This window comes from Larus michahellis, chromosome 19 (assembly GCF_964199755.1).
Source record: "Larus michahellis chromosome 19, bLarMic1.1, whole genome shotgun sequence".
Classification (NCBI taxonomy): Eukaryota; Metazoa; Chordata; class Aves; order Charadriiformes; family Laridae; genus Larus; species Larus michahellis.
Window position 1 is genome coordinate 1,923,181 of NC_133914.1, and position 7,770 is coordinate 1,930,950.

Consider the following 7,770-nt stretch of genomic DNA (forward strand, 5'->3'; position numbering starts at 1 on the left):
CAGAAAGCAGAGTTTTCAGCAATTAGAGCGGCATGCCAAGATAAACCCCTGCTTCCTGGCGGGTCCGTTCCCATCAGCCTGTTTGGGTCCCGGCGAGACGGACCCTGGCGAGGGACTCTCCGGGCGGGAACAGCCCGGCAAATTCTCTCTGCATGGGTGAAATTCCCTCTGCTACCGAGGTTATTATCTCCGAACAGGAACCAACAATATCCTTTCATTTAGGCACTAATTTGAACAATGTGCGCCGGCCGGGGGAGGAAGGGCGCTCGCTGCTCCAGAGCCTTTGAAAAATCCAGGCAGGAGCCAAACCAGAAGGAAAACAAAACCCCGCAGTGATGTGAGCGGCTCGGCCACGCAGGGCCACGGCTCGGTGCCGGTGCTGGTGCCGCAGGCTCCGGCCGTGCTGCCAGTGCAAAGGGTGATGCTGGAAAGAGCCACGGTGCTGCCAGGCACAGGGACACGTGGGGCTCCAGGCACCCCTGTCCTGGCTCGTGCCGGGGGAAAATTATCGTCCAGGCCGTCCTGGAGCCGAGAGCCCCCGTCCATGGAGGGTGGGGGGGTGACTTTTGCCCACTGGGGAAATTTGCCTCCTCCGCTTGACCAGCCTGTTCAGCCTCGTAATTACAGCTTCCATAGGGCTGGAGGGTGCAGTAAAACACTTATAAACTTGTTCTATCGTAAAGCTCACACTAAGCACCAGAAAAAGTTGGTGTGTGTAATTGATAACTATAAAAACATTTTAATTTCCGTTTTTCAGGAGCAGACAAGACAAACATGGCAGGGGGAAGGGAGCACCCACTGATGGCGCACGTGTTCCCTGCTGTTCCCCACACTGACCCAGGGGCTGGTGGCAGTGTCTGACGGGCTGTGGCCACCTCACGCTGCACGGTGTGCAGTGGGACCGGTGTGGGTTGCAGTTGTTCCCAACAGGGATCTCAGCATATGGCTGGCAGCATCCTCATCCCCATCCCCATCCCATCCCACCCCATCCCCATCCCCATCCCATCCCATCCCCATCCTCATCTTCATCCCCATCCCCATCCCAATCCCCATCCCATCCCATCCCATCCCATCCCATCCCATCCCATCCCCATCCTCATCCTCATCCTCATCCCCAACCCATCCCCACCCTCATCCCCATCCCTATCCCTGTGCCTGGTGGGATGCAGCATCCCATTCCCACTGGCTGTTCTGGTGCTGGTCCCTCCTGGACAAACCTGGGGGGGGCTTGTAGGGGGAGCCGGGGGATTTCTACTGTATTTACTCTTAAATTGTAGCCGTTATGAATATTCACACCCGCGTGGGGAGAGCAGGCGCGTTCCCCGACGGGGATATCAGTTGGAACATCATCTAATTGATTATGTGGAAATTGCTCCTGGTGGAAAGGGAAGCCCTCGCCTCGCTCTCGGTGAATTAATTTAGCTTGTGCCATTCTTCGCTGTGCTCAATTAATCTTGTTAAAGTGATATAATTTTAGCTCATACTTCACACAGAGGGGTACCGGGGGAGGCCCTGGCTGATAACGACGGGAGGTTAGTTAATGATGGGGTAATTGGGGCTTGGACCCTTCATGCGGGAGGGATGGCGATGGGAGAGGGGCTCCTGCCTGCACTGCTGGCCCCGGCCCCTGGCCCCAATGTGCAGGATGGGCCCCCGGACCGGCGGGAACCCGAGGTGCCGTCCCTGCCGTGGGGGCCGGGGCCACCGGGATGCGGGATGCCGGGTGCCGTGGTGGGGATGCGCGGCGGGTGCCTGGGCTGTCCCCAGCTCCGCGCTGAGACAAAGAGCGTCGGCTCCCGCGGCCCCCCGGCAGCTGGCGCGGGGGGACGTAATCCCACAAAAGTCCTACTCCGGGGGGATCAGCGGGAGAGGTGAGGGGCACGCCGCCGAGCCCCCGCCGCCGCTGCCCCTTTCTATCCCTGCTATTGACCGCCTAAACAGTTCTTTGGTGATTACAATGTAAATATAGCTTTTCATGGAGTAAAGGCCTTTTATGGGATCCACACACACTTAACCACTTAACCCTGGCGACAAAAAGAGCAGTGAATTAGCTGTTTAGAGGCTGCTCGTGCAGAAAAGCGGGCCCTGAATAGGATTTGGGGATCTCTGTGTATCAATTGCTATGCTTCAGGGGCCCTCAATGGGGCTTTTGGCGTTCGAGCATGTGCCAAAGGGCTCGCGTGGGTATGGATGGAGTGTCACAAAAAAAAAAAAAAAAAGAAGAAGAAAAAAAGCAGCTGCTTCTCTTTAATAAAACAATGATTTATTCATAGCGACTTGGGGAAGGGGCGGGGGGACATGGGGAAGTGCTAAAGTGATGCTCGCCCTGCTCCGTGCCCGGGAGAGGCTCGGGGGCTGAGCCCGCCTGGGGAGCAAGAGGCACGGGGACCCCCGGAGCTGCCCATGGGGACCCCCGGAGTCGCCCATGGGGACCCGTGGAGCAGCCTGTGGGGCAGAGCCAGATCCCGCTGTAGCCCCAGTGAGGGGGTCCCTGTGGCTCTGCCCAGGCACCTTTTGGGGGGTGCAGGAGCCAGAAGCTGGGGGACACCCCCTCTGCTCTTCCCCTGCCCCACAGGCGCTGGTGGCAGCCGCTGCCCCCCCCTGCCCCGGGCGCAGCAGCGGGGCCATGCGCGGGCACAGGCGTCGGGGGCGACACAGGGCTCGGTGTGTGGCCCCCCCATGCCCGGGATGGGCATTTCGGGGCTGGCACTTGGTGTCCCGGGTTAAGTGAGCCCAGGCTGCCATGGCCATACCCATCAAGGGACGCTGCAGCCGGGAAGGACCCCCATCCCGCCAGGGTGGGCAGCCCGGGCTGGCGGGGGGTGGCTGGCTCAGGCAGTGGGGACCCGGGATTCAGCTGCCCCCCAGCAGCACTCGCCGCTGAACAAGAGGAGCCTTCATGGAACGGGGCCGGGGGGGAGCAAACGCAAAGCAGATCTGAAATGAACGGCCTGAAACGAGGAGAGCCGGCCGGACAAAGCCAGGGCTCCGAGCGGGAACAGGGGGTTGGAGGGGGTGAAAGGGCAGCAGCACGCGGCCGGGTGTGTGGAAGGAGAGCAGTTGGCACCAGCAGCAGCCGGGCTCCTTCCTGGCGGGATGCGGGCGTCCCCACAGCAGCGGTGGGTGCGCAGGGCCAGGGTGGGGAGCCGGGAACGTTCACCCGCGTGGAGCAAAGCTCAGGGGGTGCCGGGACCCCGGCACGGCCAGTCGGCATCGCCGCTCCATGGTGGGAAAGGGACACCGGAGAGACACCGGCGGGTCCCATCCCTCCTCGCCGGGCCACAACCAGGACCCCTCTGGTGTCACGAAGGGCTGAGGAGGAGCAGACTGAGTCGGGCTGCCACCCTATTTTTAGGCCTGTGCAGATGGAAGGATGAAAGAGGAGGGGGGAGGCAGGGCAGGAACGGGAATGAAAGATAAACAAACGCCGAGCAGATGTTGGGAGCGATGCTCTTCCCCTTGCAGGGTGCGTGTGCGGCTCCCGGCGACACCGGCTCTGCCGCCCTCAACCCCCAGAGCCCGGGGGCCGTGGGGGAACCGGGGCAGAGTGGGGAACCATGTCCCCTCCTGCTCGTCCCCCATGGCCAGGGTTCACACCGTCACCCCGGGCAGTGGTGCCAGGCTCATGGGGTGCCCTGTGGGGACATGGGGACGTGTCTCCCCTCCAGTCACCATCCTCAGCAGTGTCTGGCAGTGGGGACAGGCAGCCGCGGGCTCCGGGAGCTCCACTGACACCGCGACAGCAGATGATCCGGCAACACCCGCACAGCCAGCGAGGTTTGGCTGTGGATCTTGCTGTTGAGTTCTGAATTAAAAATACCCCCACGGTGAACATGGCAGAGCTCTAGGGATGAAGCTGCTCCTTTATGGAGCAGACCCGGTGCCTGGCTCACCCCCCAGCCCGTGGGCATCAGCCGGGGCTGTGCCAGCCCCCGCGCATCCCTGCTCTGCCCTTCTTCCACGCCTGATGGTTTCTCAAGGTCTTGCGGGACCGAGGTCACCACCAGCCCCACAACGGGGTTTGTTTTGGTATCTCGTTTCCATTCAAGCCGGAGACACCGGCCACGTTGCTCACAGGCTTTCAGCAGGAACCCCGGAGAAGAACCAGCACAGACAAATCCCAACCCCTCCAGACTTCAAGAGGGTTTGGGGCCTCACTGCTGGCTGAAGAGTATCAAATCCGGCTCCTCCACCCCTGCTTTTGCCCCCTGCAGATGTTCAGGGGTCTTTGCCAACTGCGTTGACCCCGTCTAAGCTTTTCTTCCTTCCTTTTCTTTTCCCCTGCCAGCAGAAGGGGACGGGGCGACAGATCGGGCTGGGGGCCATTCGCAGCCTCGGGAGCTGTTATCATATTTGAGGGCTCGTGTCATCCCATCTCCGAGGATCACCAAAGCTCAGCAAACCCGCAAGTGGAGCGAAGGCTACCAAAATACGGCCAGTGAGATCATCTTCCCCCTCCACCACCCCCTCCCCGGATGCCTCGCGCAGAGCTTTGTACTGAGAGCATCGCCCTCACGTCATGCAAAAATGGGGAACACATGGCAGCTATAATTGCCTGTTGCTTTAATTATCTTCTGTGCGTTGCCTTTGGTTGGGGTGTCTGCAGCCGTGGCTGATGGAGCCGGGGCTGTGCATCCTGCTGTGGCCGGGATGGGATGGGAAATATCCTGGATGCCAAAAATTCTACCTGGATTCTCCATGGGGCTGCTGCTGCGGGGCGACTGCCATCCAGCGGGCTCGGGGTGCCTCGGCGAGTCGCCCCGCAGCAGAATCAAGCGGTGGCACCATCCCATGCCACCACCTATGATTTTTCAGGTGGAAAAAGCCACCCAAAGCGGCGGGTGGTCCCTTTATCTCCCATCCCAAGGCAGGGACCTTGGGGCTGGGCATGGCCCAGCGGCCACAACCAGCCACACCAGGATGCAGCAGGATGCCCGGACTCCACGCAGCAGCCCCCCCGTGGCAGAGCTGAGGGTTTGGGTGCTGCCGGCGGCTTTTGACGTGCCAGGGGGGTGCGAGGACACACGTGAACACATGCATGTCTCCCCCTCCAAAGGGAACATGCCTCTCGGACACGGCTGCTCCATCACCACCTGCACGAACATCATCAAATACTGAAAAAAAAAATCAACAGGCCACTCTTAAGGGAAGCAGCACCGAGCGTGTTGCATGAAAAGAGCCTTGAGGAGCAGAGAGAAAAATATTAGCTAAAAATAAAATTAATCTCTAGCAAAGCTGTAAGATTTGCTTCTCACCCCCCCTCCCCGCGCTGCAATCTTTTATGTCGTTTTCTTTAATTACAGCTGGTTTAGATCTCTGCTGCCTGGAGAAGCGTAGCTGGAGTTAGCCATAAATTGGGCTTCTGGATGATACAAGAGAAAATAACAACCCCCAAGGACCGAACATCTGTCCACACAGAGCACATGCAATGTCATAATTAATACTAATGACTAATAGTTAATATAGAACAAAACTTTTTCTTTACAGGTCACCTAATAAACCCAGCCCCGTTGCCAGAGCTACTTCCCATGTCACAGGCTCCGCTCGGATCGGGGAGTCCCAGCCTTGCCCGGCTCCTGGCAGGAGCTGGCGGGTCCCAGGGAGGGAAGGTCGATTTCCCTGTTTGATTTCAGATCGCTAATTAAGCACCAGCACCCACTCCTACCGGCCCAAGGCAACACCTCGGCAGCACCAGCGCCACAGGGGTTTTTTCCCCCCTTCTCTCCTTAGCGAGGAAAGCACGCGCCTGTTAGTAACACAGGGCTCTTATTTTACTATATTCTTACACTGTATTTCTTGAGTTATCTACTCCCTTTCAGTTCGACTACAACCATTGCTGCTGCTCTGTCGTGTTTCCTTTTACTGTAAGGGAGAACGCAAAGGAAAAGCAGCAGATGCTGAAAACATCACCTGCTCCGCTCCGAAGCCAAGCGCACGCTAAAGCCGTTTCCATGGGCCCAAAACCGTGCGCCGTTCATCACTCCTGGAGAAAGGATGCACCCGCTAAGGAGCGGGCTGAAAGCCAGAGAAGGTAAATAATTGCGCCAGGGCTGCTCTGGAAGACACGCTCCTGTCCCCACGCGTGGATGCCCGGGGGACTTTTTGTCCTTTAACCCTCATAGCGGGTCTGGGACAAGTGATTAAAGGTGCAGGACAGACGAGGTGCAGAAGCTCACGTGATAAGCACACACAAAACATACAGCACGCTTCTTTTCACGTGTCCACTCTGACATAATTTTTCACATGTTGGAAATACTGATGATTTTAGCCTGGGTCCATCTGGTTTCCCAAATAACCTGTCTATTTGATAAATAACATAAATTAAATTAGACAAGACAAACAAATAGTTTTTTTTCTCTCCCCCTTTCAGTCTCTTGGCAAAAAAGGAAGAAAAAAAAAAAGGGGGAAAAGAAAACATAATTCAGTGACTGCCTTGAGCCCCCCAGGAGCCGTGCGGCGGTGAAAGCTATGATTATAAACGTGTCTGCAATGTTAACCTTTAACACAGAGTGAAGGCCGCTCCTTCCTCTGCTTGTAAGCTTTTTTTTTTTTTTTTTTTTTTTTTTTTTTTTAATTTCTCCACTACCATTTGTGCTCCTGAGAGCTCATTCTCTCTGCAGGCTCGGCAGGGAACATCACCCGCTCGGCAGCGCTCCTCTCACCGATGCTCCCACGCCGCAGACGAGGACTGGATCAGATCCCAAAGGCTTTAGTCCCGTCCCTTGCACAGGTAAGGGAAACTGAGGCACAAAGAGGTGTTAGTTATCACAGCTGCCCAGCTCGGATGAAAACCCTGGTGTCCTACCAAGGCACAGCCACTTTTTGCAGCCATGCAAAGCCAAAACCAAACATCACCAACCCCAACTCCCAGCTGTAACCGCTCGGAGTTTGCAGGAGACACGACTAGAGGGGAAAAGCAGCAAAGGCAGGGGAAGGAGCTTTTCCTTCAGCCCAGGAGGGCCCCACAGAGGCTGTTTCTGTGCAGGCTGAGATGCCCCAGAGCTGCGCACAGGATCCTCATTCCCCCCCGTCACCCCTCTCCACCTCAATCCTTCCTCCGCCTCTCCTGCCCGGCCCCAGACCCCTCTCGGCACCTGCAGCAGCAACAGGGGGGATTCTTCTCCCCATTAGCACAGCAGCGTCATCTCAGTGCCAGGAGGGGCGAGCTGAATCGATAGCTGAAAATGAGAAGCTGAAGCCGTGTTAATGTGCCAGACGGGCAGTGGGGGGGCAGCGAGATGGATGAGAGCGGGTCAGGGGACGGGTGGGAGTACAGGCGAGGGGCAGCCCAAACCCCCAGCTCTCCTCCCCGCTGGGACCATGGAGTCTGGCACAATAAGCAGCAGCAGCACCTCAGGACACGTTCAACCCCTCCTGCTAGTGAGATTTTGGCTCCTACAGGATCACCCCTGGCCTCCCACCCCTGCCTCCCCACGCACGACGTGGAATACACCGCCCCACAAGGGATTTCTGGGACAGGATTTAGTGCTCACCAGCAGCATCTCAACTCATAAAAGGTTGTTGGGGAGGGGGGGAAACATTCACTCTGAACAACTGTAGCCAGAAATCTTCCCATTCTACATATTTCAATTTATAAGCTCTTCAAGGCCAACGATATTTTTCTACTCTTGGCTCTAGAACAAGCAAAACATGTTCTGAAGAGAAAATTCTAAAAGTGAAACAAATGCCATCCTTGTAGCTAGCATATGCTGAGGAGAGACCACCATAGACCACTAGGACAAAGCCAACCTTCTAAAGGTGCTCTTCAAG